We start from the raw sequence: 13,062 nt of genomic DNA, 5'->3' as shown, positions 1-13,062 counted from the left end.
TTATGAGGCCAATGACATTTGACTTAAAGAAATTTGATGATAAGAAACTTCCATTTGATGTTTTGAAATAATCTAGGTTAGATAAGGCCTTGAAGGGAAGACCAAACAGTGATACTTATGAAGAGTTCAACAATGACACTAGTATAGTTGAGTCAATTTTTACATGTATCATCAAGAAATCGCTAATATTATATAATAATATGAAACAATTTCATATTTTGAGTGATCCGACTTATATATTATTGATACTAAATCTTGGTCAATGAAATGAATCTAAAACACTATGTGTAAGGGATGCAAAATAATGTATTGTCGTAGTTGCAAGAAAATGTTGCAAATTTGGTGTAATAAAGACATTTGCAATTGTTTGTAAATATGTCATTTGAGAATTGTAAAATTGTCAATATTTCTAAGTTTTTTTTTTTAATTTTATTTTTAATATTCATCATTCCTATATTGAGGAGGGGTTTAATTATTTTGTATTATGTATTTATTTAAGGAAACAATTGAATTGAAGTAAGGGTGTATTAATTATATTAGACGATAAATTATTTGACTTCATGCAAATGGTAGACAAGACAAAAATTAAAGTATTATAAATTTCCTACGTTCAATGTAAAGTTTAATGGAAGAGATTGAATACAGATCACATAGCTGTCATGACGGATTTGTTGACAATCGGGTTTATTAGACCCACAAACACTCTGGTCAATGGTCACTCAAATGTTGAGGCGAGAGACCAAGCTAACACTTCTGCTAAAGGAGGAAGATAGAGACAAAACTCTGAAGCAACACATGTTCACACATAAATACCATCCAGACGGATGAAGAGAAGTGCTAGTCAGAAGTGTCGGCCATGATAATTTCAAGACAGAGAGAGAGTTCTGATTAAGTTGCGATCAGATCAACTCCGAGTTCAAAGCAAAAAGAACCAAAGACTTATGGCAAAAATAATATGGACCAGTGAAAGTTATCCATAAGGTCAAGAAAGCATCATATAGGATCGAATTGCTCCCATGGATGCAAACTAGTCTTGTTCTCCACGTAAATAATTTGAAATGTCACTATCACGATCAAGAAGACATCAAGCATAAGAAGGTGGTACGACCTCACACAAAGAAGAAAAATTTTCCAACGAAGAAAGTAGGAGAGACTCCGACATAGAACAAGTGAAGAGTTAATGAACCGAGAAGTGGTTTTCAACCGTTTCTAGCAGATTGGAAAAGAATCCTCAATATTGAGATCAATTAGAAGTATGTTGAGTGATCTAAATCGTTGAGTTCATGAAGATTTGGTTGACAAAGACATCAATCAATTGAGTGAGGGAGGATGTCACGGTCATGCTTGCCTACTGCATGTCAGATGTCCGATCATACTTATCCAAGGTTGTTGTCCATGGTAGTATGCCCGAAAAACACTCTTATCTAGGGTTGTTGTCCATGTCATATGTCATAGACATGGAAGTATGCCGTTCCAAACCCCTTTGACCAGATGTCCCTGGAAGTATGCCGTTCCAAACCCCTTTGACCAGATGTCCCTGGAAGTATGTCATTCCACCCCTTTGACCAGATGTCCCTGGAAGTATGCCGTTCCAAACCCCTTTTACCAAATGTCCCTAGAAGTATGCCGTTCCAAACCCCTTTTACCAAATGTCCCTAGAAGTATGCCGTTCCAAACCCCTTTTACCAAATGTCCCTCCCAGTCTAGACATGAAAGTATGCCCCAGTATGCCGTTCCACCCCTTTGACCAAATGTCCCTGGAAGTATGCCGTTCCAAACCCCTTTTACCAAATGTCCCTAGAAGTATGTCGTTCCAAACCCCTTTTACCAAATGTCCCTAGAAGTATGCCGTTCCAAACCCCTTTTACCAAATGTCCCTAGAAGTATGCCGTTCCAAACCCCCAGATGTCCTTGGAAGTATGCCGTTCCACCCCTTTGACCAGATGTCCCTGGAAGTATGCCGTTCCAAACTCCTTTACCAAATGTCCCTGGAAGTATGCCGTTCCAAACTCCTTTACCAAATGTCCCTGGAAGTATGCCGTTCCAAACCCCTTTTACCAAATGTCCCTAGAAGTATGCCGTTCCAAACTCCTTTTACCAAATGTCCCTAGAAGTATGTCGTTCTAAACCCCTTTTACCAAATGTCCCTAGAAGTATGCCGTTCCAAACCCCTTTTACCAAATGTCCCTAGAAGTATGCCGTTCCAAACCCCTTTTACCAAATGTCCCTGGAAGTATGCCGTTCCAAACCCTTTTGACCAGATGTCCCTGGAAGTATGCCGTTCCAAACCCCTTTGACCAGATGTCCCTGGAAGTATGTCGTTCCAAACCCCTTTTACCAGATGTCCCTGGAAGTATGCCGTTCCAAACCCCTTTTACCAGATGTCCCTAGAAGTAAAGTATGCCGTTCCAAACCCCTTTGACCAGATGTCCCTGGAAGTATGCCGTTCCAAACCCCTTTGACCAGATGTGTCCCTAGAAGTATGCCGTTCCAAACCCCTTTTACCAAATGTCCCTATGCCAGATGTGTCCCTGGAAGTATGCCGTTCCAAACCCCTTTTACCAAATGTCCCTATTCCAGATGTGTCCCTGGAAGTATGTCGTTCCAAACCCCTTTTACCAGATGTCCGGACTAGAACTTGAGTCTGGCACCTTAGACCACTCGGCCATCCTGACTACATACTGTAGGGTCACGCATTGGTTTGAGAGGGGAATGATATACGCGTTTTAAAATTGTGAGGTTGACAACAATAGGTAACGGACTAAAACTGACAATATCTACTGACAGTTGGAGAGAGGCATAAAACAATCCTTATAACTGTGCGGAAACCTCTCTCTAATAGACTCGTTTTAAGAGGCTGATTGCACTACATAATGGGCCAAAGTGGGCAATGTCTACCAGCCATGGGCTTAGGCTTTTACAAATGATATCAGAGCTAGTCACCACGCGATGTGCCAGCGAGAATGCTGGTCCTTAGAAGGGGTGGATTGTGAGATTCTACGTCAATTTGAGAGGGGAAGAAACATTTCTTACAAAGGTCTGAAAACCTCTTCTTAGTAGGCGCGGTTTAAAACCGTGAGGCTGACGACGAGATGTAACAAAGTAAAGCAGACAATATTTACTAACAAAACTCCCACATGAAAACCCTGTCCTCAAGCTTCATCGGGGTGCGAGTATTGTGCATTCCTAGCCTTCAATAGAAATGCAGCAACCTAGCCTTCATCGGGGTGCGAGTATTGTGCATTCGCGGGTTCCTACATTTTCGACCCTACGAAGCTCTTTTTTTTTTTACCTTAATAGAGCCTTTTTGAGGTTAGTAAGACACCCTTTACTCAAATTAAAGTATTTATGAGTTAATAGTCTAAAGTATTCAATACTTTTAGCTAAACTAAGTTCGTTGATATATCTTATTATTGTATCATGGGTTCGTATAAGTTAAATTGAACGTTAAAATACAGTCTGAAACCATCTTTAAAATATTTACGGACACCGACCAAGGCCGAACATGTATTTGACTATTGTTTGTTTGTTGGAAGCATGGTGTGATGTACGATGACACATGCCACGTGGCCCTTGCATGCGTCATAATTATGAATGTTATGTTATGCTTATATATGCTGCGTGATGATCTATGATGTTATGTTATGTATTTTAAGTGATGTCCTATTATTCCCTCCAATATATGTTATGAAATGTTATGTCATGCCATGTGAAGTCATGTTATAGATTTATACTATACTAATCATGATGCATGATAAAGTCATGACTAGTATAATGTATACACAACTTATAGGTGTATTTTGACATGTCTTTCAATAGAATGTTATATGCTATGATTTTAAGCCATGGAGACCTCATACATTTATGTGTGTTATATGCATCACAATACTTTCCATTAATTTATGTTAGTACGAATGCATACCTTTAATATTTATGTTCGCCATGATATCATGCGGGCATTTTCTTTCGTGGTGTCCATTGACGCGTTAGCGCATTTATTCCGTCGAGTTAGACCTAGCCTAGGGGGTATATATATGAGCCTATCTAGTGGGTCTATGTGCACGTGTGTGGACTGTGTATGAGGAAGTACACATATTGAACCCTGCCGAAATTAGAAAGAGATCAATACCATGCTATGATGTTTTTAAAATGATAGGCCTCATCATGTATGTGTGTGTTTACATTACCTGACCCGAACAGTGTAGTTACTTACCGAGTATTTCTTACAATACTCAAGGCATGTGCTACTTCTATATTTTTAGTAAAGGTAAAGTACTCCTACATGAATGACGATGATGTTGGAGCGACCATGGAAGCTAAGTTAGGATAGTAATATGCATTATTTTTGCTTTGTAGTTTATAGGTAGATCATAGTTATCATTTTCGTACTGAAGTTTATGTTAATGTTTTTTGTTTTGACGTTAAATGGCACTTTCTATTTTATATTTTTGAATTGAAAGTACTGGTACATTTGATTATTCTTAATTGACTAGTTGAAAATGGATTCAAACGGTGGAAAAAGGATTACCCCAAACCTACAGTAAGGTATTGAATGTGATTCTCAAATATCGCACAACAAAATTTGATATGATGAGATAGAATACAATAGAAACAAAGACAAGTCCATGACTATGTTTGAAATAATCAGACACGATGATCAAAGTCAAAAGATCTATAATGGTTTTACGATACTCTAGTAGATTGAGCACTCAAGGATCGAGAGATGCAATTAGAGAACTAAACCTTAGGTCTCCCATAACCAAATTAGTACCGAGAGCTAGCCAAGATATTCTTGAAAATGGGAGTTTAAGTTTTAACCTATATAGAGGCCTTAAAGAACTTAATGAACCTCCACGACACTCAAGAAAGACTAAAACAACTTACCATGCTTACCATGCTTATAGTAGCTATGAACATATCACCGTTAGATCACTTTCTATTTCATTTGATACACCATTAGCTTTCTATTTAATTTGATACACCATTAGCATTTCTTAGTGACCCAGATTGGGACTAATTGTCCCTGTATGAGATGGTAGGATTTAGGATTCCAGTACTGTCGAATTTAACCTAAATCGGTAGATAGGATAGTATGACAAGGTAATTGTGTCATTATTGTGTCTTAAAATGATTAGGGGTCTCTTGAATAAAGTCACTGCACAAGAACCTGTCTGAATGGATGACAAATCACATAGGATAAAGTTAGTAGTTGGCCAACCCACGAAGTTGCAACCCCAATTTTTTTTTTTTTTTTTACTTTATAGTTCCGTAGAAGAGTTGCTAGTTAATATAACACATATGATGTTTAGAGAGATGATGTCATACTGTCTTTATGAGGTGATTATGATGAGGTAACGCCTCCCAAGTCAAGGATATCGACGATTTACTTTTAAGGTAATGTGAGCTAACTAAGTCTAAAGAATAGAAAAATTGGTTGACCCTAGAGCTCAAATACGCTAGCTAGTAGATTTGTAGCGCCATAATCGATGAAGACCCTGTTCGAGTTTGATGAAAGAACAAGAATAACATCCTAACCTTGATTTGGTTTATGACGAGCATGAGAAACTGCCTTGAACTTCGAGACCTCCTAAAATCTCAACTAGCTGTAGATTCTAGGTTTGAACTTTTTATAACCTAGAGAAAATCTCGTGGCAGCTATCTCGATGAAGGATGCGAATAGTGTCCACAAGTAGGTTATTTATTGAATATGTTTAAACGCATTGGATATTACATTTCTTTTTCGGGTGATCAATAATTGTTGGTTGAGTATTTGGGAGCTATATGGTCACAGAGGAGAGTCATCCCGAGACATCAGTTTTATGTGTTAGGAGTTGTTGTCCTTAGTTTTTATATCTCGTTACCTAGTCCCGTTTTGAACACTTTCATTTGCAAATATTTTTTAATTTCTTTTAAGTGCGATGTTCTTTGAATATAAATTTGCATAAACTTTTATTGAATTTTTCATTGCAAGTCTATTTCGTGAACCATGATTCAACCTATTGAATTATGACTATATCTATTCGAACTCCACACATGAATGTTATTTCCCTATCTCTAGAGAAACATCGATTCGAGGGCATGACGGTAAAAATATCTTTCTTTAATTCTAAAATAGAAGATAAAATATCAAAGGATAAGATAGATATTTTATATCAATAACAAAATAGAAAATAGATTGTACATCAAATAATGACTTTATGTACCAAATATTAACATATTGATACACATTCAATTTTTGTTCGTGAAAAAAAAAATAGAGACGGGAAGGATACTCTCATTTGTTGTATTCAGTTCATAATATTTATTTAGAAGGAAGGGACAACAAAAATCATATACAGATATTAGTTTTGAAGGCCTTAAAAATGCTACTAGGCGTTTTTGCACAATAACTTGATAGCACTGGAAATACACCTAGGGCACGTCCCTACCTCAACAAACTCTTTTAATACAAATATGTATACTATACAATAATAATGTTTACTATTAAATTTTAGTTGCAACCTTTTACTAATAACATGTAATTAATCTATCAATAAATCATATGTGAAGTGATCTAGTGCCTTTATCGGCTATACGATACTATGTCATATTAAAGATTAGTTAACTAGCCCTTAAAAGAACCCACGTAATAACTTGATTACGAAGCCTATGACCATGAATCATAGCTAGGATACTATAATTTGCCTCAATAAATAGCCCATGGTACTTCCTCATTCAAAATTTATTTCAACATTCATATATATATATATTATTTGTAACAACCCAAACTCACCGTTAGCAGATATTTTCTGCTTTGGCCTGTTACGTATCGCTTTTAGTCTTACAGTTTTAAAACGTGTCTATTAGAGAGAGGTTTCCACACCCTTATAAGGAAGGTGCTTTGTTTTCTTTTCTGACCGATGTGGGTTCTTACAATCCACCCCTCTTGGGGCCCAACGTCCTCGCTTTTACACCACCCGATGTCTGATTTTGATACCATTTATAACAGTCCTGGCCAACTGCTAGAAGATATTTTCTGCTTTGTCCCATTACGTATCGACGTCAACCTCACGGTTTTAAAACGCGTCTACTAGGGAAATGTTTTCACATCCTTATAAGGAATGCTTTGTTCCCCTCTCCAATCGATTTGGGATCTAACAATCCACCTCTCTTAAGGGTCTAGCGTCCTCGCTGGCACATCACCTAGTCACTAGCTTTGATATAACTTGTAAAAGTCCAAGCTCATTGATAGCAGACATTGTCAATTTTGGCCCATTACGTATTACCATCAGCCTCACGGTTTTAAAACGCGCCAATTAGGGAGAGGTTTCTGCACCCTTATAAGGATTGTTTCGTTCCTCTCTCCAACTGCTAGAATATATTGCCTGTTTTAGTCTGTTACATATTGTCGTCAACCTCACAGTTTTAAAACGCATCTACTAGGGAGACATTTATACACCCTGAAAGAGAATGCTTCATTCCCCTCTTAAACCCATGCGTGATCTCATAGTACGTAGTTAGGATGGCCGAGTGGTCTAAGGCGCCAGACTCAAGTTCTGGTCCTTGTGAGAGGGTGTGAGTTCAAATCCCACTTCTGACAGAGACAACTCCACATTTTAATGTGAGGCTTTATTCCCCTCTTAAGCCCATGCATGATCTCATAATAATTAGTCATGATGGCTGAGTGGTCTAAGGGGCGTGGGTTCAAACTCAAGTTTTGGTCCTCGTGAGAGGGGCCCATGCATGATCTCATAATAATTAGTCATGATGGCTGAATGGTCTAAGGCGCCAGACTCAAGTTTTGGTCCTCGTGAGAGGGGCGTGATAGAGAAAACGTGATAGAGAAAACTCCTCATATTATTGTGAGGCTAATGGCGAGCCATGGATGACACCTACTAGCATGTGTGTGGCCTTGTGTTGAAAGAGAATGCTTTTACCCCTCTTAAAACCCATACATCATAATAAGTGGTTAGGATGGTTGAGTGGTCTAAGGCTTTAGGCTCATATGGATGGTGTATCTAACTCATCTCTAGAATGAACTAGTTTTTTTTTTTTTTTTTTTCCGTTTTTAGAATTAGTCAACTTGGATTGTCACAATAGGGAACCACTAGTATCCTAGGTTAAGGTGCAACCTCATCATATTTCATACTTTATAGTCTCCTTGTCTAAACACATCTATGTAAGGTAAACCCTTTCAACAATTTAAACGTTACGGGTTCCTAGATGCCTACCACTTGGCTCGGGCACTACTAGGTTCGATCTAAGTTGTTGAATAGTGCTACTGAGGTCTGAGGGAATAGGAAGTGATCGGGCTTTAGTGATATTGTTCACCATGCTAATGGCCTTGTAAGCGATCTTAAATTTATTTAGACGTGGTGGATATTTACATGGTTCTTAGAGAATCTAGGTAGTTTAAATCACATCTTATTTTTCTACGTCGCTCGAGACTAACTTTTTAACACTAATCCAATTTCTGGAAGCACAAAGGTCTACGTAACTAATTTTCGATTACGATCCTAGGATGCTCGGTCTACTAAAAATATAGAGACCTAGGTGACGTGAAACCAGCCTAGCTCTAGTGCCCTATTCTAAACATAGTACATTCATGCATGCTTATGAAGGAGATAATCTTATCAGTCACCTAAAGCATGAAAAAAATCATGCAAACTCATCGGGGAGGGGGGCATAACATTCATCAATCACCCACAACACAAATCACATCATTTCATCCTCCTTTCTAGCACATTGAAAAGTACTAAATGTAATGTGCATCCCAAAATACCATCCTTGGGCCATTTTAATAATTTTTCATAACATACCATTGCATTCTCATCCAAAATTACCTTTTTAGGTTTCTAGTCAGAGCCTAAATCATTGAGAATCTCATAGATCTAGAGAAAAATTAATTCTAAACTCTCAAAATTATTACCTCTCGATCTTGATGATTCAAGTGTCTGATCTCCTTATGACATTTTTGAAGTTACCAAAATGCACGACTTTGACAAATGTTTTATTTTTCACTATTGTCTTTTATATTTCTCTTGGGTTCTTTTGCAAGGCATTTTCTCCTTCTATCTCATTTTGAAATTTAGCATTTTCTCCTTCTATCTCATTTTGAAACTTAGCTTATTAGCTCTCAATAAAATCTCACTAGTTAGGTTTTAATCTTACAAACATGATTTTAGATTATGTTTATCCTCTAAAATGTACCCCATAAAATTTTACTTGTAGAGTTAATGATTTTTCTTGATTCTTATCTCATTATATTTATCTTGACGAGCTCTATACTTTTGTTGAAGGCGTCAACTAAGGATGAAATCGAGCTTGATGATATGAAAAATGGAAATGGAAGGAAAATGACACCTCGAACATTCATTTGTAAAAATGGAGGTTGAAGAACCAGTGTTGTTGGTTGAATTGAATCGGACCAACTGGACTATTTTTATCTATTTTGATCACTTTCACATCTTTGTTTGACCATTTTTTGAGCTAATTTCAATTATAGATTAAACATGTTTATAAATTGATATTTAATTTATATTTGTTATATGGTTTAATTGACAAATTTGACGTGTTAAAAGCATGTTAAAATGCAAAGGGTTTGTATAAAGCTAATTGAAGTTTATGTTTGAGTTATATTTATAAATTAGACTAGAATATTCAATTATTTAAGCATGTTAGATGTTAGTGACTATTAGCATATAGAACTATCATAAACTAGGAGGGTTCATTTGGTTGAATGATACTTGATTATAGTTCGAACTATTTGATATTGATTTGATAAAGTACATTAGTGCTTACAAGTAAGTGAAATATCATGTATGATTTAATGATAGTGTGAGATCCCACATCGGTTGGAGAGTTGAACAAAACATTCTTTATAAAGATGTGAAAACCTCTCTCTAGTAGGCAGTTTAAAACTGTGAGGCTGATGGAATACGTAACGAATGAAAGCAGACAATATCAACTAATGGTAGGCTTAGATTGTAACAGATGGCGGGTGAACAAAATTTGGTGAATAAAATAGAAGGGAAAATTTTAGTGAACAAAATTAAATAGAAGAGACCAAATATATAAAGGCAAGAGTAAAATGAATGGAGAGGGAAGATTTTGTGAACAAAAATAAAAGGTAAAATAAGAAATATGAGGGCAATAAACTCCCTCCATTGTAACAATATTTTTTCTAAAACATTAATAATAGAAAATGAGATGTTAATTAAAATAGAATTATTTATATATATATATTTTGTAATGCCCAAACTAACTTAAAGACTAAAAAAAGATGGGTAAATTTTTTTGGGAAATAAAACAACCCAAATTTATAACGTAACTATTATACCAAAATAAAGTTTACACATAATTATTTAAAACAAAAGTTTTGAGGACGATAGGTGAGATTTGTCTATGCACCTGCTCTAGAGTCCACTCTCGACATCGGTCAACTCCTTATGACCTGAAAAAAAAAATGAAGAACTAGGAATGAGTACAAAGACTTAGCAAGTAGCCTACTTCTAGGCTTTTAATCGTGTCCTTGATATGCTAGGGTACCACACTTTTTCTTTTCTTGATCTAGTTCTCGTTGTAAGTACTTAGACCCTCTAGTTCTTGTTCGTGACTTGTAGGTTCTTATTATGGTCTATCCTGAGGACCTTGGTCCTTGGATTCTGGAACCTTGGTTCTGATCTAAGGGCCTTAGTAATATGGTTCTTCGGTTATTGATTCTTGTCCTTAGAACTTGAATCTCTATCCATATTCTAATTCCTTGATCTTTATCTTGTTCTTGGTACTTTCTAAGTTCTTGTTCTGTTCTTGATTCGTTCTCCAAGACACTCCCCTTAGGATTTATGGTTTATTCAAGAACCTGACAACCTGTATCCAAGGCTTCATGCGTTCCAAACGACACAGTCTTAACCTATGTCCAAGGCTTCATGCATTCCAAACGACGTAGTCTGAACCTGTATTTTAAGATTTGCCCTTTGATACGGTCTGAAAACCTATGCCCAAGACTTCATGCGTTCCAAGCGGCATAGTCTGAAAACCTACATCCAAGGTTTCTTACGTTCCAAGCAATATAGTCTAATCGTGCATCTAGGGCTTACCTTGTGATACAACCTAAATACCTATGCCTAGGGCTTTATGCGTTACAAGTGGCATAGCCTGAATACCTATGCTCAAGGCTTCATGCGTTCCAAGTAGCGTAGTCTAAGTCATGAGCATGTTGTACTGTGGAAGGTCTTAGGAGGTTCTTGATTCTTGGTTAAGGTAAATTATTCTCTTCTTGCTCCATTGTGGCCCTAGGCTACTCCCCATGATAGACCATAAAGGTCACGTGATCGGTGCATACATGAACATGACATCTTGCAAATCTTTTGGTACCCATAACATGGTGTAGGGCATCTCATTTAATTGAGGGAAACATGAGGCCAAACATAACATCCTGTTAAGAAAACATGGTGCAGGGCATCCCACCAAGAAGAGGAAAACATGGGCCTCTGAAAGCACCGCGTGGTGAGAGGTTATGGGTCACAATTAGTCATGCTTAAAGTATTATCGAGCATTCTTGAGTGGACATGCTTAGAGTATTACCAAGCATTCTTGAGTGGACATGCTTAGAGTATTACCTAGCATTCTTGAGTTTCAGAGTCTGAAGACCTTGGTCCCTTATCCTTAAGTGTTACCTAGTATTCTTCTGACTTTGGTAGTTGTAGAGCTTGTTTGGTATTGTTATTAGTTCTCAATCTTTTAAGTTTCTACTGTTTTTATATTTTTTGAGACATAAGTTGTAACATGCATTCGTAATCATATGAACCCATCATAATAACAAGCATGAGTTGTTCTAGAAAGTCATAGATTAATCATGAATTCCTTATAAGGTTCTAGAAGGGTCTTGAGTCATGAGGTATTTCCTTTAAGCGTTTCTTGGGTTCTGACTTGGTTTAGGTTCCAAGCTTGCTCTAATCAACTTGAAATCTTGAACATACCTTCTTGTCCTTAGGAATAGTCCTTATAAGAAGTAGCAAGTCATTTTGAGCACGTACAGACCTTAATTGTCATAGTAGTCCTAGGGGCATTTTGGTAATTTTACCCCTAATTCTTGGTTTTGTTACTTAATGAATTTCAATGGCTTTCAAACTTCACCAAATCATCAAACATTATAAAATAAGATCTTCTAAAGAGCTTCATAGCATTTGTAGGTCATCTAGGTCATAACCCATGGGTAGATATTCTTAGGGGCATTATGGTTATTTTACACCGTTTTTTGGTTTACCTACTCATTCTTATCTAATGACCACCAAATTTTTTTATATAATCTCAACATTAAAATTTCATAGGCAACAGAGTTCATTTAGTGGGTTATTTTAACATTACTTAAATCCCGAACAATTTGATCGGTTCAGGGCCTTAACTCAAGGTTCTTTGAGTTTTTCTTTCATATATTCTTAATTCATATTTGGTTTAGGGTTCATATGTAAATCCAAAAAATTCCTAAAATTATTCCTTAAAAAATAATAAGGTGGCTACTTACCTCGTTGTCGACGTTCGGGACTTCCGTTCTTGAGCTTCCGGTATCCGAATTACTTCAAATTTCCTTCCATAGACACCTTATTGTGTCTAGTTCCTAGAACCATAAACTTTTTCATAAGAAACAGTCTAGAAGGGGGTTAAAATAATGAAAAACCTGACATCCTTGTAAATTTTGTAAATTTGATTAAATATAGAGTTAAGAACATAATCTCACAGGATGGAATTCACTACTTACCTCATAGAGCAGGGTAAGTAGATGTGTAATTCCTTAGATTATTCAAGAATCAATGGTATTTAAGATATATAATCGTCGGGTTAAAATAGATTTTTGACTCCATTGTAAATGTGAATAGCAAATGATTAACATGTTAAAATCTTGGACTTAATTTATCCTTATAAGGGTGCAACTCTGGATCTATGGTGGAATGATGTAGAATTAATGGATAATTAATTAATTAGAAAGTTTAATTAATTAACTATATATTTTTTTTATTATTATTATTATTTTTTTTTTTTTTTTTTTTTTTTTTTTTTTTTTTTTTTTTTTTTTTTTTTTTT

The 13,062-nt window shown here is 36.3% G+C and overlaps 1 non-coding gene across 1 annotated transcript; it reads left to right on the top strand.

Moving 5' to 3' along the window:
* The first annotated feature begins 7,495 nt into the window (after positions 1-7,495).
* Positions 7,496-7,579, top strand: TRNAL-CAA. The gene has a single exon. It is a non-coding gene; the product is annotated as a tRNA-Leu (tRNA).
* Positions 7,580-13,062: the final 5,483 nt, after the last annotated feature.

This window comes from Cucurbita moschata, unplaced genomic scaffold (genome assembly GCF_002738365.1).
Source record: "Cucurbita moschata cultivar Rifu unplaced genomic scaffold, Cmos_1.0 Cmo_Scf00095, whole genome shotgun sequence".
Taxonomy (NCBI): domain Eukaryota; kingdom Viridiplantae; phylum Streptophyta; class Magnoliopsida; order Cucurbitales; family Cucurbitaceae; genus Cucurbita; species Cucurbita moschata.
Note: the sequence above shows the minus strand (reverse complement) of the source record. Positions and strands in the feature narration are given on the sequence as shown.